General features: G+C 43.4%; 1 protein-coding gene across 2 annotated transcripts in view; it reads left to right on the top strand.

Moving 5' to 3' along the window:
- The first annotated feature begins 461 nt into the window (after positions 1-461).
- The window catches only part of FNDC3A (fibronectin type III domain containing 3A), a 214672-nt gene continuing 193874 nt past the window's right edge, over positions 462-21259 (top strand). For both annotated transcript variants that reach the window (XM_077811423.1, XM_077811422.1), the window contains exon 1: positions 462-557. The gene's annotated coding sequence lies outside the window, so the exon portion shown is untranslated. The remainder of the gene's footprint in view (positions 558-21259) is intronic.

Genomic DNA, 21259 nt, shown 5'->3' with positions numbered 1-21259 from the left:
GGCCTCCCAGGACTTTGGCCCTACACCTGGTACCTTTTCCCATGACTACTAAAGAGGCCAGTGAAAGACACGCACCCGGCTATTTGTCCTCCCCTTCCACAGAGGAGCTGAGAGAGGGGCCGCTCGTGCATCCAGCCCTGCCTGGACACCCTGCCGCCCCCACCCCCTGAGCACCAGGGCCAACGAGAAGGGGGCGGGGCTTTCTATGCCCTGCCCAGCCCCCTTTCCCACCCTGTGCTTCTCCGCTGGCAACCCCCCCCCCTTCCCGCAGCGCAAGCGCACTGCGTGCTGGAACCGAGTCTCGCCTGGGTGAGCGTCTCCCCCTCCCCTGACCGAGGGCGGCCGCGGGAGGCGGCGATGCGCTGCTGGGGCAGGCCGGGGCGCCGCGCAGGTAGCTGAGGGGGCGGGGGCAGCCTGCCGGGCGCGGGGCGGGGAGAGGTGGGGAAAGCCGCTGGAACCGCCCCGCCCCTGCCTCCCGCTGCGCCATTGGGAGCTCCCTGCCCGCGGCGGCTGCTGCCGGTGCGGGGCGCCGAACCGTTAGCTGCGGAGCCCTGGCGGTGAGTCGGTCCGCTCCGCTCTCCCCCAGCAACGGGGTGGGGGCGGCCGGGCAACACCCTCCCGGCTGGGCGGCTCTGGGGAGCGGGATTTCGGCTGCCTGGGCTCGTTCCCCGCCCAAACCCCTGGGCGTAAGCCTTGTCCCCCTTGCTCCGCGGCGCCGCCTGAGCCTGGGCTTCTCCGGCCGGGATGCCCGTGTGCAGGGGCGCTGGGCCGGGCAGAGCGCGGGGCGGCGGCTGCGGCGCGTGCCGCTCGCGCGGTGTAAAGTCCGTTGTCAGGGGACAAGTCTCTTGGTGAAAGTTAGGCAGTGAACGGGGTGCATCGTGTGATGGGAGTGCGGCGGGGAGCATGGCTGAAGCGTTACCAGTACAGGTGGTGGGCTCGGCAGTCAAGGGGCAGGGACGTGGCTGGCTGCAGTACCTGTTCCGGAAGATGCTGTCTTCCCCTGCAAACTAGAAAACGTGCTCTCGTAACTCGTCTTCCCCAACCATAAGAATTGATCAGGGTCGCTTGGTTTTCTATTGGAAATCGTATGAAACCTGCCAGTGTAGTTAGGATTTAAAGAGACGTTTCCAGCTAGACTGACCCTCCGCATTCTTAAAATAGATAAATTAAACCGGTAATATGAATGGAATTATTTTCATGGTTCTTTAACTTTTAAAAATCCAAAACCAACAACAACAACAACAACAAAAACCCACGTAGGCATAGGGTGTGGAATGCAAACAAAAATATCTTGTTGCTTCCTGGCAATCAGAAAGTGAAACCAACTTGCAGTAAAAGTGAAACTGATGAGCCTATTTTTATTGTAGGAAATAGGTAACAAGTAAACAGAGTGAACAATAAGTTGTTTTCATAACCTAAAAAAACCCCAACACTTTGTGGACAATTTTTGATGCACATGTTAGTGACTTAATTTTAAATCTTGTTTTTTCAAGGTGGTTTCTGACCACATTGGAAAATTTCATTGTAGACTACCGCTTGGCATACAGTGTCTTAATTCACAAGTTCTTTTGCAAGTTTCAAAAATACCAGCTTTTTTTATTTTTAGAGCTTGCGGGTACTCGGTAGTTGTTTCTTTAATTTAGTACAGTGTCTTAAAATGGCTTCTTAAAAATACATAATCTCAAATACTGTCAACTGCTATAATACAAGTCACAGCCCAGCAAAGACCATAGAAGTGCACTCATTGGAGCCAGTGACTTCTCCAAGGTCACCTGCTTATATGAAGTTAATTATCTGCACAAATATTTGCAAGATTTGGTCATTGTGTGTGTGTATATATATGTATATTCATATTAAGGGTGTCTGTTGGGAAAAAAAGGTGGTCCCTGATTGAAGGTAGAGGCTGTCATAGCTCTGTGTTGAGGTTGGCTGTACATGGTAGGCAGCTGAGCAGGCAGTGTCCAAACTGTTACTCTGAAACTCTGCACTAGGTAATCAGATTGTTCACTGCTTAAGGTGCAAGAGCCAGCTTTTTAAAAGTATTTAGATGCCTAAATACCGAAGGATTCAGTTGGGGAAAGGCTAAAGGGTCTGGTCTGGAGATCTAAGTGGCTAATGTGCTCCTAGTAGTGGAGTAGTAATACCTAGCTCTTCTGCTTCACTTTTCATCAATAGATCCAAAATGATTTACAAAGGAGGTCAGTTTCAGTATCCCTATCTTGCAGGTGGGGAAACTGAGGCACAGAAAAGTGAAGTGACTGACACAAGTTCACCCAGCAGAGCTGGGAATAAAACCCAGGTCCCATGAGTCCCAGAATAGGGGCCAAGTTGTGATGGTTGGGTAGTGGGGTGTTATATACAAATTTGAACAGGATCATGGAACCCCAGAAGCTAATTGGCTACAAATATGCTTGTTGAGAAGACCCAGAAGATCAGGTTCAGTTCAGCAGTCAATTCTGGTCTGATCTTTCACTAAAGCACTCTCTAGAGCAGAATAGGTGAAGGAAGATGCTGAGGGCACCAGGTAAGGGACTAGCTCCTCTGTTTTCCCCAGTAGATGAAAAATGCATCTGCTTCCTAGAAGAGGATTGGATTCAGTGCTTCAGTCCTCCTGTAGTTGGATGTTTGCAGTCATGAATTTTGTTGTCTGATGTGGTGTTCTGGCGTCTGATCTAAATCCCTGTTTAGTGCTTCTTTATGCTCTGTCTCATAGGTCAGTATGGAGCAGCCAGCTTCCCCCTTTCTTGCTCTGCATTTAGCCAAGACTAGAAACAATATATATATGAAACTAAATTTTAAAAAATATATACCCAGACTAGTGTCTGACAACAAAAAGTTTAACGGTCTTTACTGATTCGAATTAATTTTTGGTAATACATTTTTACATGATTGTATAAAATCCTGATTAATGAATTTTTTTGGCAAACACTCTATTTGTCCCAACATGCATTTTTCAGTCAAATAACACTATTCAAGATTTTGGGATAAATTTGGCATATATTTTTGTCTGAATAAAAAAAAATAATCAAAAGTGTGACTTTCTTATTCTGATATTTTTTGAAAGTGTTCTGACTCTTCATTTTGAATTTTAGCTAGATTTGTTAAAAATTAGGGCTGTCAAGTGATTAAAAAATTGTGATTAATTGCGTGATTAAAAAGATTAATAGAATACCATTTATTTAACTTTTTGGATGTTTTCTACATTTTTGAATATATTGATTTCAATTACAACGCAGAACACAAAGTGTACAGGGCTCACTTTATATTTTCGATTACAAAATATTTGCACTGTAAAAAACAAAAGAAATAATATTTTTCAGTTCACCTAATACAAGTACTGTAGTGCAATCTCTTTATAATGAAAGTTGAACTTACAAATGTAGAATTATGTACAGAAAAAAACTGCATTGAAAAATAAAACAATGTGAAACTTTAGAACCTACAAGTCTATTCAGTCCTACTTCAGCCAATCGCTCAGACAAACAAGTTTGGTTACAATTTGCTGTCCGTGCCTTGTTTACAGTGTCACCTGAAAGTGAGAACAGGCATTCGTTCACATGGCACTGTTGTAGCTAGCATTGCAAGATATTTGTGTGTCAGTTGTGTTAAAGATTCATATGTCCCTTCATGCTTCAACCACCATTCCAGTAGACATGTGTCCATGCTGATGATGGGTTCAGCCTGATAATGAGTGCAGAGCGGACTGACACATGTTCATTTTCATCGTCTGAGTCAGATGCCACCAGCAGAAGGTTGATTTTCTTTTTTGGTGGTTCGGGTTCTGTAGTTTCCACATTGGGGTGTTGCTCTTTTAAGACTTCTGAAAGTGGAAGGCACTTCAGATTCTTAAAACTTGGGTTGACTGCTATATCTATCCTTAGAAATCTCACATTGGTACTTCCTTTGCGTTTTGTCAAATCTGCCGTGAAAGTGTTCTTAAAACGAACATGTGCTGAGTCATCATCAGAGACTGCCATAATATGAAATATATGGCAGAATCCAGGTAAAACAGAACAGGAGATATACAGTTCTCCCCCAAGGAGTTCAGTCACAAATTTAATTAACACATTATTTTTTTAACAAGCATCATCAGCATGGAAGCATGTCCTCTGGAATGGTGGCTGAAGCGTGAAGGGACATACGAATGTTTAGCATATCTGGCACGTAAATACCCTGCAACGCGGGCTACAAACGTGCCATGCAAACGCCTGTTCTCGCTTTCAGGTGACCTTGTAAATAAGAAGCAGGCAGCAGTATCTCCCGTAAATGTAAACAAACTTGTTTGTCTCAGCAATAGGCTGAACAAGGAGGACAACTGAGTTGACTTGTAGGCTCTAAAATTTTACATTGTTTTGTTTTTGAGTGCATTAATGTAACAAAAATCTACATTTTAAAATTGCACTTTCCCTATAGAGATTGCTCTACTGTACTTGTTTGAGGAGAATTGAAAAATACTATTTCTTATGTTTATCATTTTACAATGCAAATATTGGTAATCAAAAATATAAAGTGAACACTGTACACTTTGTATTTTGTGTTGTAATAGAAATCAATATATTTGAAAATGTAGAAAAACATCCAAAAATATTTAATAAATTTCAATTAGTATTCTATTGTTTAACAGTGCGATTAACTAATTTTTTTCATCACAGTTAATTTTTTTTAAAGATTCCCTGAAATGGTTCCGGATACGCATTACATTGAAGTGCACAATGTGCAAGGTGGCAGTAGCCTATTTGTCGACATCTCCCTCCAGAAACCACAAGAAGTGACACAGCAGTAGCATTGTGTTTCTGAACTCTCTTCACCAACTTCATGGTGGGAATAAGGTTTCCAGAGCCATGTTAGCCAGAGACTTCCTCTGGGAATATCCCAGTACCTTCATGAGATGAGGATGGTCTTTACTGGAGCGTCAGTGCTTTTAAACAGGTATTGCAGCCTTGAAGGAGGTTGACTGGCCATGCGAGTGTTTAATGTTTGCACAATATAAGTCCCTCGCAGAAGGTGGAATCAGGTCTCTGAAGGTATAATTTTAGTCCACTAGGCATACTTCTGAGCCATATTTATATAGAGTTTTAAAAAAAAACACCCTCATTCCATCATATCTGAGGCTCTTGTTGCAAAATAGAAGTATTTGGCTTTTTTTTTTTTAAAGTGGTTAGTTTGTTTGAACAACTTTTTTCTTCGTTGGAGCTGCTTGATGCAGGAAATTAGTTAGGATTATTGGAAGAAAGATTAAAAGTTTTACCAAAAAACATTTAGTCTACACTGTGTTTTGATTTATGATTTAAAGGCTTTTTTCTGACATTAGAAATCAAAATACTGTATGTTTAGAAAACTGTCTCTGGAAACTGTGAAGAGGACCCCTGGAATCTTAAATAGATGTAGTCAGTATAATGAACTAAAACAACTTAGTTAGACCTAATGGAGCTCTGCTGATCTGTGTATGTGGTGATGGTGTGTGTTTTTTTCTGTGGAGTAGGCGGCAAGAGGGTAGCTTTTAGTGCTCTAGAGTCTAGATAATCTTTCTCTTTGAAAGTTTTCACTTGTTCTGAAGTGGTCTAATTTTAGGTAGTGTCTAAAATACTTATATATCTGCTGCTAAATGCTATTTTGCAACTGCCTACAACAATAATCCTTAATATACTGCAACAGACTTTTCTGTTCCCTTCTGTAGCAGCAGTATACTATGAGCAAAAGCACATCTGCATTACCTAAGGCTGTGCAGCTCCAATACTCTTAGGCCATGATTCAGCAAGGTAAACGTGTATCTAACAAAAAGAGGAGTACTTGTGGCACCTTAGAGACTAACACATTTATTTGAGCAATAAGCTTTCATGAGCTACAGCTCACTTCATCGGATGCACAGTAAGTATGTGAGTAGTCCTCTTGAAGTTAAAAGCTTCTCATGTGCTGAAAGTTAGGCACATAAGTACATTATTGAATGAGGACCTTAGATGGTGTGTGCACTATGAAAATCTGCTTTGTTGCAGATTCTGGTTACAACACATCAGTGTCCAGTATTATTAAAACTAGAGCTAGCTGAAATCTTTACAGCAAAGTTCTTTTGGCAAGAAATGTCCCTTTAAAAAATAAATTTTTATTAAAAGTTGTGGACGCTGTTAAAACTTGAATGTTCATGAAATTATACCAATTTTCAATATTTTCTCAATTTTTATAAAATATTAAACATTGCTGAAACAACTACATTTTTTGTTCACTGAAAATTTTAAGTCTTCAGTGTTTTTTGATTAAAATTTTGAAAATGAATAATGGGTCCATTCTGAATGCTTCAGAAAGAAAACCAAACAGTCTCAAAGGCTTGTGTGAAATGTCACTTTTTCTGACTAGCTGTGGCTGAAGTACAGTTTAGCCTGACTTTATGCTGGGATCAAACATAGTGTTACAACCTTGCAAAGTCCAAAGCTTTAGTTTGATTTGGGACCATGATGGATGCATTTTGGCCCTGTGTACATGAGGTACTACAGTTATTGGTTCACAAAACACTAAACTGTAATAGTGTAGATGGAGGATTGATCTGTGTCCTTCTGACAATATTTGTTTGTCCACTGGTCCCTAGAGCAGCAGAGACTAGGTGTGTTACAGGAGCAGTGTACTTGGCGTCCTTCAGGACTGGAGTACTTTTGTACCTTTCTCAAATTACTCCTTTCTGACCCTGCATCGCCCAGTTAACTGCAGGAGCATTGGCCTCAGATCAGAGGGATACATGTCCAGCTCTCCTTGGCTGGAGTAGTTGCTGGCTTGTGCGGGCTGGAGCTGGGGGTGGGAATGGAAAATCTTGAAAAACTACATACCCTTGAAGAAAAAGAGCATCTTGGAGAAGAAGGGGGAAGAGGCTCATGAAATCGCTGTCAACATCAAACCAGAAGGAGACCGTTTTTAAAGAAAATGTCAAATGCATATATTGCAGTTGTAAATGCCTGGTACATTACTCCATTCCTGGAAGGAGAGGGAATGTTACAATAGAACTTCAGAGTTACAAACACCTCAGGAATGGAGGTTGTTCATAACTCTGTAATGTTCGTAAGTCCGAACAAAACGTTGTGGCTGTTCTTTCAAAAGTTTACAACTGAACGTTGACTTAATACAGCTTTGAAACTTCACTGTGCAGAAGAAAAGTTTTGCTTTTCCTTAATTTTTTTAGTCGTTTAACAGAGGACTGTATTTTCCTTTTTACCCCTCTGCTGCTGCCTGAATGTGTATTTCTGGTTCCAAATAAGGTGTGTGGTTGACTGGTCAGTTCGTAATTCTGAGGATCTACTGTAGTTTGACCTGATATGGCTTCAAAAAGGAAGTACCCTGTCAGAGTTATCTAACTCCATAGATTAGGAAGCCCAAACTACATAATGAGCAGGTGCTGGATGTCTAGTATGCAGCCTGATGGATGTTTAAATCCAGCCTTTGTCTATGCTGATTTAATATATAATCTGCCGTGGCACTCTTACTGGGATAATTGCCCCTAAGAACTGTTTCCGCTGGATGAAGTGAACCTAATGGGGAGGTGAGGAACCTGGGGAAAGGGCTTGAGACCAAAGATGCTGGGATGAAGAAGGGAAACTGTGGCTGAGAGTGAAATGCAAGGGAAGTATGAATTGGGTAACACACAAGCTCGAGACCAAATTTAGTTCTCTACCTCCATATCAGCAGGGACTAAAGATGCTGTGGAGACTGCAGACTCATCCTCCTAAGGGAAGAATATACCTGTAAATTGCTTAGCCACTTCTCCAGGAATGTTGCTAAAACACCAATGGGACCTTGGAAGAAGCATACCTCAGGCAGAAGTAGTGTTGCCATGATTTTTGTCCTCTTGGGGAGGGGAAAAATAAAAATGGGGGAAGAAAAATCCTGAACAATAGTTAATGCCTCTTAACTAAAGGTCAGCCCGTTCTCACAGCAGCATGACTATGACGTTCTTGTTGTAATCATTGTAGTAATACAAAATACTAAATATGTAAAAGGAGGCAGTTTAAGATGTGGTAAGCAGACCAAACTGTTGTAAACTGAGTGTGAGATCGCAGGCATAGTGTACTCTTCAGCTTGACCTTGCAGTTCTTGTGAGTGCTTGAGAGAAACTCTGTACAGTTGAGTTCTTGCTGAGCTGAGGCAGAGTTGTGCCCTGCTCAGATCTTTGCCAGTCAACTGCTTGGAGAAGGGAAGGGTCTTGAGACTCAACTTCCCTGTATTCCTCTCCATGGGGAAAGTGTGCAGCATGGTTGGCAGAGGATCCCTAGCTTTCTCTGCTCAGATGAGAGGATAGTCTGCTTTCATCTTCTCTACCTTCCCGCGGGCCCCCCCCCCCCCCCGCCGCTCCAAAGCCTGCTTTTGCCTAATGCTAGGGGGACTCCTGGCTTTGTGAGGAATAAGGTTCCTCTACTCCTTGAAAGGCAACTGGAGCTTCTCTGAATATGGTTGCCAGGGAGAAGGCAGAGAGCTCCTTTTACTTCTGAGGGCATTCTGCACCAAAAAAATTGAAAATTCTGTGCAAAATATTTTAAAATTCTGCAAGTTTTCTTTTTCAATAAATAAATGCAGAGGCTCCAGCATGGCAGTGGGGAGCACAGGCCACTGGCCGCACAAAGGCGGGAGCTCACCCTGCAGCTCCCCGTCGCCCACCCCGGGACATGGACTCAGTGGTGAGGGCTGCACAAGGCCTGGACCTTCCCCAGAAACAGCCTGGGCCCTTGCCCCTCTGCACCAGGCACACCAGGGGTCAGTGGCATGTGAGGACTCAGGGTGGTGCAGGAGGTGGGGCTTGTCAGGATGGGGTTTGAGTGCAGGGAGCTCAGTGGGGGGTGGTCTGGGTGCAGGAGTGGGGGTCCAGAGGCAGGAGATCTGGGTGCAGGGGGACTCCAGATGCAGGGATTGAGGTTCAGTGGGGTGGGGTTCAGGTATGGAGTGCTAGGGGGGTTCTTGGTGTATGGGGTGAGGCTTGGCAGGGGTGTCTGGGTATGGGAGGTCCAGATGCATGGGTCTTAGGTGGATGGGGTGTGCTCCATACAGTGACCCCTCCCCCCAGCTGAGGAGTGATGGGTGCAGGAAGCAGGGGAGGATGCTGAGCTTCCTGCAGCTGGGGGAGGTTTCTGGGGGTGGGTCTGACATAGCCCCAGCCACTCTTTGTAGGGGAAGAGGAAGTCCTGTCCCCTTCTGCCTCCAGCTCAGCCGGGACTAGCAGCTGATCCTGGCTCAGGGTAGGATTCACTGACTGGGGTGTCTCCAACCCCATGGTGATTTACCTCTCTGCCAGCTGCTCCGGGTGCCTGAAACAATGTCCCTGCGCTGCTAGGGAGTGGTGCGAGACTGCTCTTGCAGCTTCCTTTTGCTTCCCAGTCAGAAAGTCATTTTTCTGCGGGGAAGCAAAGAAATCTGTGGGGGACATTAATTCTGCACATGCACAGTGATGCAGAATTCCACTAGGAGTATCCTTTTCTGGAAACGGAAGAGGCTTATTTGTAGAACTGAATAGCAGCCCCCAACCTGTAACAGAGAACAAATGAGGAAGGGAAACAGACTTATTGCAGGGAGAGAAGTATTGTGAGTTTGAGAAGTGAGGAAGATATGAAATGTAGCAAGGAGGAAACAGGGTGGTTGTACTAAAAACACTGGCACATTGGGGCTGAATAAAACCAGATCTTGGGAATCTTATTTGTGCATTTAACTTCAATTAAGATGTTTCATTAAGTGCCAATTCAAAGATTCACTTCTGTTCTGTTGGCTTCCTGAATTGTCATAGCTGAAAACTGGTGCGATCCACAATGTACAAAAAACTGTACCAAAATCTGAGGAAGTGTTGTCCATGAAGATTCCTTGTTTCGAAAGGACTCCTGCCAGGGCACTCTAGAGGCTTCCTTTCACTAGCTCTGCTGAAAAGAAATTTGTGGCCCAAAAACCTGTTTGCCTCTCAAGCTTTTCTCCTTATAAACTTGTTTTGTCTCCATAATATTTTCTGTTATCAATATTACTGCATTCTGTGTTTGGATAAATACTTCTAAATGTATTTAGCTTGATTAAATTCATATTTAGTCCTGCCACTTTCTGTTAATGATTCTCATTCCGTATTGTTATTGAGTATTTTGCAATGAACATTGATTTTTTTATAGTTTAACAGTAAAGTTCTGGTTCTGTTAGTAGCACACGGTTGAAAATAGTTATGTCAGTCGTCTTGTTGCTTGCACACCAACTTTAATCGATTTAAAGAAAAGGTTCATATTCAAAATCATCCAGCTTTTCTTTTATAAAGAGCTTAAATCCTGCTCAAAGTACACTATTCACTGTTGCCAGTAAGCAAAACCAGGAGTCCTGTGTAGCACAGTCTTGTGTGTTAAGCAGGGCTGTTGCCAGGCCTTGTCTCATGTCCCCTCCCTAATCTAGTATACTAACTACTGTATCACTAGTTTGATATTAGATTGATATTAAAGTAAATCTTATGAGTCCCAACTTCAGTTTTTCAATGTGCTTTAAATTTTTGTACTGAAGTTAGCTATTCTCTACAGTTTATCAGGAGGTAGCTTCATCTTTTCACAGCAAAGTAGGGAATAACTAGATTAGGTTTGTTTTTTGCTGCCTCGGAGGCAGATGTGGATTAAGTACTGGGGGAGAGAGAGATCTCTTTCAGATTAAGGAGATAAATACAAGTAGGCACATTGACAAAAACGGTAAATGTCTGTATACCACTGTAAGAAGATAATAAATACACTAGAATACCTACTGATGGAAAGAGGACTTTGGCAATAACTCTCCTTCCTCTATCTTTCCATAATGTCTGTCAATAATGCACTGTAATATCTGGCTGTAACTATGTAGACTCAGACTTTAAGGTCAGAAGGGGCCATCGTGATTATTTAGTCTGACCTCCTGCACATTGAAAGCCACGGAACCTCACATATCCCGTCCTAAAATAGACCCCTAACCTCTGCCTCAGTTACCAATGTCCTCAAATCATGGTTTAAAGACTTCGTTACAGCGAATATACCATTTACACTACTTTAAACCTAAAAGTGACCTGTGCCCCATGCTGCAGAGGAAGGCAAAAGATGCAAGAGTAATACTGAACCTAAAAGATTCCATAAAATCTAATGAGAATTTCAGTGGTGAGGACTATGCCATGGAATACTATATTTCCATCTTATCCTCATCTTACTCAAGTCTAACACAATGAATAAAAAATGTACCTACAATACTGGCAGGATACCTTCTATTATTCTGAGCTCTTAGAGAGAAAACTTTCTCTTAGTTGCTTGTGAGAGGGATTCCTGAAAAGAAATGGTGAAAGAGGGCCAGGAGAGACAGAATTGAATAGTGTAATCTTTCGTCACTATTTATAGCTAGCAATTTCACTGTGCTACAAAATGAGGTGATCCCATACTTAGTCCTGCAATGAGTGCAGGGGGCTGGACTAGATAACCTCTCAAGGTTCCTCCCAGTCCTGTGATTCTATGACAGTGTGTGGGTGATGAAATCTGTTTCTTTAACTCACAAAACAATTCGCACCTGGGTAGGTGTAATTTAAAAGCTGTCCAGTCTTCTTGATCAGCCCTCTCCCTCCTCCCAATCCCAGAGACTAAGGCATGGTCTATGCTACAGATCTGGGTTGATGTAAGTCGCCTTGCATTGACCTATTAGTGTGTGTCTACGCTCAAATCTCTCCCATTGATGTAAGTGCCTCATTATGGCAGTACAGTAAAACTACTTCATTGAATGGTGTAGAGTCATGTTTGGCTTACTGGAGTTGATGCAGTGCAAGTGGGGATGCTGTGTGATCTGTGTTGAGCCTAACGGTCCTCCAACAGCTGTCCCACAATGCCACATTCCCCGATTCAATGATTGTTCTGGTCACAATTGTAGACTCCACTTCCCAGAGTTCAGAGACCAAAAGCTGCTCTTCCTCTGTCTTAACCCCTTCCCCCCATGTGTTTTTGAAATCTCTTCCTAACAAGCACACTTTGCACACAGCAAGAGAGAGTTGCTATTGCCCAAGTGACAATGCCAGCTCCATGCACTAGATGCATTCCTGCCTAGAGTAGACAGGAGGTGTTGGATCTCCTGGGCTTGTGAGAGGAAGAGGCTGTGCAATGCAGATAGCCATAGAAATTTGGACATCTACAAAAAGATTGCATGGGGGAGGCAGGCAAAGGGGTATGATAGAACAGGAGCAGTGCCATGTGAAAGCAAAGGAAATTCAGCAGGTGTATTGCAAGGCCAGGGAGCCAACAGTTGATCTAGTCTGAGCTGCACAACTGCCGCTTTTACTATAACCTGCGTGCCATACTTGGCAGAGACCCCACGCACCCCATAAACCAGCATGGATACTTTGGAGGAGCCTGAGACAGAGATCTCTGCTGGGAACAGCAATGAGAAGGAGATGCCTGGGGGAGAGGCGGAATCCAGCCATGCTGAGAGTCAGAACTTGTTCAGGGCTCCCACACACAGTCCAGCCAGTCCTGCCATCTGAGCACAGATGAGCCAGATGAAGGGGAAAGGACTTCAGGTAAGTGTGTGTATACATTTTTCCTTACAATGGTGAAATTCAAAGATTCCCCCGCACCATCCTCAAGGTATCCTGACACAAGTATTGAATTTTCATCGTTTCTCTTATATGAGAAGATGTAGGTTCAACAAACAAAGGTAGAGTTGGTACCTGCTTTTCATTCCCCTGTTGGATTAGGTGGGGGGAGGGCATGCAAGCAGGGGCCTGGGTCCCCCCAATAATCCTCAGGGACACAGAACTCCAGCCCCGTGACGCAATGGCGGGGAGAGTGAGCTCCTCCTGGCCCTCAGGCTGTGGGTAAAAGAGTGAGCACCTGCTGGAGCTGGGACTAGGGACGGAGGGAAAAGTGAGCTTGAGCCAGCCAGGGAGGGAGGAAGGGAAAGGCGAGTTTGAGCCGGGATGGGGGGAGGACGAGAAGAGCGAGTTGCTGCCAGAGCCTAGGGGAGCACAGAATGTAAATTTCTGTGCCAATATACAATATCAATAAAACTATTCAATCAGTATTTAATAATTACATAGTAGTTCCATAAAAACAACGTGGAGTCCTTGTGGCACCTTAGAGACTAACAAATTTATTTGGGCATAAGCTTTCGTGGGCTAGAACCTACTTCGTCAGATGCATGGAGTGAAAAATACAATAGCAGGTATATTTATACATAGTACCTGAAACGATGGGTGTTGCCTTATCAGGTGTGGGGTCAGTCTAATGAGACAATTCAATTAACAGTGGACTACCAAGGGAGGAAAAATCACTTTTGTAGTGATAATGAGGGTGGCCCATTTCAAAGAGTTAACAAGAAGGTGTGAGTAACAATAGGGGGAAATTAGTATGGTAAAATTAGGTTTTGTAATGACTCAGACTGTCCGGTTTGGCCAGTGTACATGGCAAAGGGGCATTGGTAGCACATGATGGCATATATCACATTGGTAGATGTGCCAAATCGGACAGTCTCTACGCAAAAGAATAAATGGACACGCATCTGACATCAGGGATTACAACATTCAAAAACCAGTAGGAGAACACTTCAACCTCCCTGGTTACTCAGTAACAGACTTAAAAGCGGCAATTCTTCAACAAAAAAACTTCAAAAACAGACTCCAACGAGAAACTGCAGAACTGGAATTAATTTGCAAACTGGACACCATCAAATTAGGCCTGAATAAAGACTGGGATTGGATGAGTCATTACAAAAATAACTGCATTCAAAAATAAAACTGTAAAACTTTAGAACCTACAAGTCCACTTGGTCCTACTTCAGCCACTTGCTTAGACAAACAACTTTGGTTGCAATTTGCAGGAGATAATGCTGCCCACTTCTCGTTCAGTGTCACCTGAAAGTGAGAACAGGCATTTGCATGGCACAGTTGTAGCCGGTGTCGCAAGATATTTATGTGCCAGACGCCTTAAAGATTCATATGTCCCTTCATACTTCAACCACCCTGATGACGGATTCTACTTGATAACTATCCAAAGCAGAGCAGACCGACACATGTTCATTTTCATCATCTGAGTCAGATGCCACCAGCAGAAGGTTGATTTTCATTTTTGATAGTTCGGGTTCTGTATTTTCCACATCTGAGTGTTGCTCTTTTAAGACTTCTGAAAGCATGCTCCACACCTCGTCCCTCTCAGATTTTGGAAGGCAATTTACAGTGCAAATATTTGTAATAAAAAATAAATGTAAAGTGAGCACTGTAGACTTTGTATTCTGTGTTGTAATAGAAATCAATATATTTGAAAATGTTAAAATCCAATAATATTTAAATAAATGGTAGTCTGTTATTGTTTAACAGTATGATTAATCCTTGCAACAAAGCCCGTTGCCAACTGTGTCCACATATCTATTCAGGGGACACCATCATAGGGCCTAATCACAGCCACACTATCAAAGACTCGTTCGCCTGCACATCTACCAATGTGATATGTGCCAACAATGCCCTTCTGCCATGTACATTGGTCAAACCATGTACATTGGTCTACTTAAAAGAATAAATGGACACATCAGATGTCAAGAATTATAACATTCAAAAACCAGTCGGAGAACTCTTTGGTCACTCGATTACAGACCTAAAAGTGGCAATTCTTCAACAAAAAAACTTCAGAAACAGACTCCAACGAGAGACTGCTGAATTGGAACTAATTTGCAAACTGGATACAATTAATTTAGGCTTGAATAAAGACTGGGAGTGGATGGGTCATTACACAAAGTAAAACTATTTCCCCATGTTTATTTCTCTTCCCCCCCCCCCCTTCCCCCCACTGTTCCTCAGACATTCTTGTCAACTGCTGGAAATGGCCCACCTTGAGTATCCCTACAAAAGGTTTCCCTCCCCGCCCCCCGCCACGCTCTCCTGCTGGTAATAGCTCACCTTACCTGATCACTCTTGTTACAGTGTGTATGGTAACACCCATTGTTTCATGTTCTCTGTGTATATAAATCTCCCCACTGTATTTTCCACTGCATGCATCCGATGAAGTGAGCTGTAGCTCACGAAAGCTTATGCTCAGATAAATTTGTTAGTCTCTAAGGTGCCACAAGTCCTCCTTTTCTTTTTAATCGTGCGATTAATCACAATTCTTTTAATCACTTGACAGCCCTAGTGTAAACATGTAAAAAGAATCTCTTTAGCATGCTTAATGATTCTGGTGGCCCATATACAGATCTTGTGGGTCAATGCCTAATTCTATATATTCTGATATCATCCTCATCACTGTAATGTGTGAGCTCCTTCCAATAGTGCTTGAAGCAGTGAGAGTAACATCTGTCACATGTGATTCATTCTCTGTGAAGGAGGAAAATTATGTGTGGTCATTTTGTTTTGGTAGGATTCTGTTTTAGGGTTTTTGTTGTTGTTGTTTTTTTTTTTAAATGTGCATGCTGTTTTCTGTGTGTTAGAGAAGGCACGATTGAAGAAGTATGCCTCACACTTGAAGTGGAAGATGGCGAGGTTTGTGGTGGTGTATCAGCTCATTCTGCAGTCTTGGACCAGCCCCTGAGAAACCTTCTTGTCCTCCTGCACAGATGAGCTTTTATCTTTATGGTAGAAATTTCCATTGTGCCTGAGGAGTGGCGTTGCCTTTAGCTCCTGTGGGAGCCTAACCACAAAAGAACCCTACTGAAGAAAGTATGCGCACCAGCACAGCTCTCTGCTGAAGCCCACTGGAAGAACAGGCCTTCTGAGAATTTCTGATTCATGAGAGCTGGTAGCTGTAAGAGGATGCATGTACTGACTGCTCTACTGACCCAAGAAAAATTGGGAGATTCCCCTATCTTCAACATTTCCAATACATCACCATGCTATCTAGGCACAAAATAAAACATTATTTAGCATTGACTTCATTTTGAAGGTTCCTGTTGTTCCTTTTATGCCCTTTTATTTGTTTTTCCCCTCTTTCTAGTTTTATTATTTATCATAGTGGTAGAGCCCCAAGACTCCAATCAAAATCAGGGCCGCATTGTATTGGGAGTTGTGCGCAAACAGCTGTAATTTTTAACGCCTTTTTTAAGAGTGTGTCCGGAAAATGGTTAGGTGATAGCTTTGTCTGATCTTCAGTTCTGAAGTTTGAGGGGGGCAGACAGGGGAGGGGGGCCTATCATGAACAGTGTTGTGGTTCCTGTTCTCAAGTCCTTGAATCTAGGCTCTGTCAATGTGAGTTTTGGTTCCCATTCAGTACTGTTATCTTGAATTGTTGTGGAATTCGAAAGGGTCTGTAAGATAGGTCCTAATTTGTGGAGGGCCTTAAAGGCAAAGGCTAGAAGCAGTTTAGTTGTACAAATAACACTACACACATTGTGAAGCTCGGTTAAGTGCTATGTTAAGAGTGACCAATGTGTCTTCTGCTTCTGTGATCCAGCTGATTTTATTGTTGGCATATCTCATAGAAGACTGTCATATGGATGTGTTGCTAGCGAGCCAGATGTGGAAGTGTAGATTCTGGTATCCATCTATACAAAGGAGATCCAGAACCCGTGTGTTTGACCTTTAATATTTCATGAGGTGGCTGAGTAACTGACAGAGATGTGCATCCCCAGGAGTGCAAGCAGTGCCACAAGAATATGAAGTGACCAAAAAAACTCAGTATTATAAGACCTGAGAAGACAATTGGTCCATTTAACTGGATTAAATCCTTCGGACTTGCTCCTCCACACAACCTGATGGCTTGATAGCATGCAAATTACTTCTGAGCTGGGTGGAGAAAGAGGAAAACAGAAACTCCATGAACCATAGGAACAAAGAATCAGACTGAGAGAAGTCCTACCCATTGCTAGCATTTCATGATCTCTTGGGGAAGACCTGTGCTGCTGACATGACAGCAAAAATAGTAGGTAAGCTGCTTCAGTGGGAAGAGAAGGTGTTAGACCATCTAGGTATAGCAGGGCCCTACCATATTCATGGTCTACTTTGGTCAGTTTCATGGTCATAGGATTTTAAAAATTGTAAATGTCACGATTTCAACTATTTAAATCTGAAATTTCCTGGTGTTGTAATTGGGGCGAGGGGGATTGCAGTACTGCTACCCTTACTTCTGCACTGCTGCTGCTGGCGGTGGCGTTGCCTTCAGCGCTGGGCAGTTGGAGAGCGGTGGCTGCTGGCAGGGAGCGCAGCTCTGAAGGCAGATCCACCACCACCACCAGCACAGAAGGATGGCATGGTATGGTATTGCCACCTTTACTTCTGTGCTGCTGCTGGTGGGGCGCTGCCTTGAGAGCTGGGCACCTGGCCAATAGCCACCTCTCTCCAGCTGCCCAGCTCTGAAGGCAGCACAGAAGTAAGGGTGGCAACCCCCCAAAATAACCCCCTGCAACTCTCTTTTGGGTCAGGACCCCCAATTTGAGAAACGCTGGTCTCCTCTGTGAAATCTGTATAGTATAGGGTAAAAGCACACAAGACCAGATTTCACGGTCCGTGACATGTTTTTCATGGCCACGAATTTAGTAGGGCCCTAGGTATAGGGCTTGTCTACTTGGGGAGTTTAGTGCGGTGTAAGCTAGGATGTGAATTTAAAATGTACTAGCCACTCTGCACTAACTACTTACAGACCCCCCTAAACTTTAATTTGCACTGAATGTCATCGTGCACTAGCTACTCCACAGTTGCTGCTCTCAGCTTTTTTTCCCCATAAGGGTTCTGTATGCTTACAGCTCTGTATTCCAACTTAAACCCAGAGCAAATTTATAACAGAGTTTCAGCCCGGGAGGAGTAAATAAATTAAAATGGTCAGTTGTATTGGTTTTTTGGACAACAAATCTGTTTTTGTATTGTAGGTTGCATAACGTCTTTTCAGTTGGTCAAATAAGTATCTCCATTATTTAGCTGTAGAGGGTTGAGAGCCATTAAGCTGTCTTTGTCAATTCTCATGTTAAAGTAAGAGCTTTTCCCTCGTTTGATACTAACAAAGACAAACTTGAAGTGAACTGAAAGGAAATTGTATTAAATATGCTGTTAATAATGAAGATCAGTACTGTTGTACCTCACGATACAGAAGACATAGCCTGTGTTGGAAGAAGTTTAAACTAACATTGATAAAACGGGAAGGCTAAGTTAGCTGGATAACCTAGAAGCAGGAAAAAAAACCCAAATGAAACCATTCCTCGTTATGTTTCTCCTCAGATTATTAGAATCTACTGTCAGCACAATGGTAAGGATGATGGTGCTGAAGGAATTGGCGGCTGTGATTGCAGAGCCATTGGCCATTATCTTTGAAAACTCGTGGCGAACCGGGGAAGTCCCGGATGACTGGAAAAAGGCTTATGTAGTGCCAATCTTTAAAAAAGGGAAGAAGGAGGATCCTGGGAACTACAGGCCAGTCAGCCTCACCTCAGTCCCTGGAAAAATCATGGAGCAGGTCCTCAAAGAATCAATCTTGAAGTACTTGCATGAGAGGAAAGTGATCAGGAACAGCCAGCATGGATTCACCAAGGGAAGGTCATGCCTGACTAATCTAATCGCCTTTTATCATGAGATTACTGGTTCTGTGGATGAAGGGAAAGCAGTGGATGTATTGTTTCTTGACTTTAGCAAAGCTTTTGACACGGTCTCCCACAGTATTCTTGTCAGCAAGTTAAGGAAGTATGGGCTGGATGAATGCACTATAGGGTGGGTAGAAAGCTGGCTAGATTGTCGGGCTCAACGGGTAGTGATCAATGGCTCCATGTCTAGTTGGCAGCCGGTGTGAAGTGGAGTGCCCCAGGGGTCTGTCCTGGGGCCGGTTTTGTTCAATATCTTCATAAATGATCTGGAGGATGGTGTGGATTGCACTCTCAGCAAATTTGCGGATGATACTAAACTGGGAGGAGTGGTAGATACGCTGGAGGGGAGGGATAGGATACAGAAGGACCTAGACAAATTGGAGGATTGGGCCAAAAGAAATCTGATGAGGTTCAATAAGGATAAGTGCAGGGTCCTGCACTTAGGACGGAAGAATCCAATGCACCGCTACAGACTAGGGACCGAATGGCTAGGCAGCAGTTCTGCAGAAAAGGACCTAGGGGTGACAGTGGACGAGAAGCTGGATATGAGTCAGCAGTGTGCCCTTGTTGCCAAGAAGGCCAATGGCATTTTGGGATGTATAAGTAGGGGCATAGCGAGCAGATCGAGGGACGTGATCGTCCCCCTCTATTCGACATTGGTAAGGCCTCATCTGGAGTACTGTGTCCAGTTTTGGGCCCCACACTACAAGAAGGATGTGGATAAATTGGAGAGAGTCCAGCGAAGGGCAACAAAAATGATTAGGGGTCTAGAACACATGACTTATGAGGAGAGGCTGAGGGAGCTGGGATTGTTTAGCCTGCAGAAGAGAAGAATGAGGGGGGATTTGATAGCTGCTTTCAACTACCTGAAAGGGGGTTCCAAAGAGGATGGCTCTAGACTGTTCTCAATGGTAGCAGATGACAGAACGAGGAGTAATGGCCTCAAGTTGCAGTGGGGGAGGTTTAGATTGGATATTAGGAAAAACTTTTTCACTAAGAGGGTGGTGAAACACTGGAATGCGTTGCCTAGGGAGGTGGTGGAATCTCCTTCCTTGGAAGTTTTTAAAGTCAGGCTTGACAAAGCCTTGGCTGGGATGATTTAACTGGGAATTGGTCCTGCTTCGAGCAGGGGGTTGGACTAGATGACCTTCAGGGGTCCCTTCCAACCCTGATATTCTATGATTCTATGATTCTATGGTTGCTTGCTTCTGAAAGTCTTTTGAGTCTATCTGAGGTGCTCTTTGAGTAGATAGATATTGGAGAATAAGCATTGTTTGTCTACTTCCTATATAGCAGAAAGTATGAGTTAGTTGTGATGACCTCAAATATTGACACACTCTAATCAAGGCTTATTAGGAGGGAGGTGTGTGTTTTATTTTTATAAAATAAATCTTGAATAATTTTGTGCATTTCCTGCTCATTTAAAAATATGCTAACGTAGTGTGGGTTTTTTAATTCAATTTAATTTTTGTATTGTGATGTTACATTCCATATTCTTTATGGAAATATGCTTATGATATGGATATGGCATAACCGAGAAATACTTTATGCAAGATGGCTCATGTGAGATATCATTGGAAAGGTTATAATTTACCAAATGTGATTATCCAATTTGTATGCCTGTATCATTTCTGTATCTGAAGTTAGAAATATTGACCATGTATTTGTATTTCAAATGTGCTACTTTGGGTGACTCCCGCAACTAGCCCTTCAGGTACAACAATGCAAAACCCGACAGGGCTGATGGCCCATCAGCAAAAGACAATGGGCTGTGAAAGAGCTTAGTCTTCCTGTGGATGCTCCAGACAGGCTACGAGTAATGGCTGCTATGACCCTGCTGAGACGTGTGACTGAGTCACCTGGCACTGGACCTCTCCCATCCCCCATTGGAATGCCAGTGTTTTTCCATAGGAAGACAAAGGGTTTTCGCCATACACAAATGCTACATAAGGTAGGGGAGTGATATCATCATGGTTCTCCTCTGCCTCCCCACCCAAAGAGACACTGAAAAACATCTAGAAGCAAGAACTGAAACTTGGGGGGATCAGAGTTGAGCCCAGGCTGGAAGGACATCTAGCTTTTGAGTAATAATACCCGAAGTTTCAAGCTGCAGACCAGTGCAGCTGACTTTCAAGACACTTTGTAATCTGCCTGTGACGATACTTAGGGTGAGAAATTGCTACTTGTAGCCAATTTCTTTAGTTAATCAAGCTTAGTTTGCGTGGTTTTTTTTGCTTAGTAATCTGCTTTGTTCTGTTTGCTATCCCTTTAACCACTTAAAATCTGCTTTTTATAGTTCATAAATTAGTTTTGTGTTTTATTAAATCCAGTTTATGCAATTTCTAACTGGGGCGGGGAGGGCAAGAAAGTGTGCATATCTCTCCTCACAATGAGGAAGAGGGTGAATTTTTATGAGCTTGTGCTATGCAGATTTTTCTATACAGCACAAGACAATATCCCTTTGGGCTTATCTCCCAAAAGGGGTGTGCACGTGAGTGCTGGGTGAGTCCTCTGACACAGAGCTGACTTCAGTCTTTGTCTGCAGCTGGGTGTGGCCCTACCTGTGTGTGGTACAAGAGGCCGGAGAGCCTAATTCAGCAAAACAGGGAAAGGGAATCCAGGCTGGTGGAGCAGGAGAGGGTCAGTGAAACCCCAGTACAGTAGATGGCATCCCGGATTGGGGGGGAGGTCCAACCCATCACATGTATATATTTGATTCCAAAGCTAGGTTAGTGTTGTTCAAAATTTTAAATAATTTTTGAAATACAGCGATACAATCTTA

The sequence above is a fragment of the Eretmochelys imbricata genome, chromosome 1 (assembly GCF_965152235.1).
Source record: "Eretmochelys imbricata isolate rEreImb1 chromosome 1, rEreImb1.hap1, whole genome shotgun sequence".
In the NCBI taxonomy this organism is placed as follows: Eukaryota; Metazoa; Chordata; order Testudines; family Cheloniidae; genus Eretmochelys; species Eretmochelys imbricata.
This window is presented reverse-complemented; position numbering and strand designations above follow the sequence as displayed.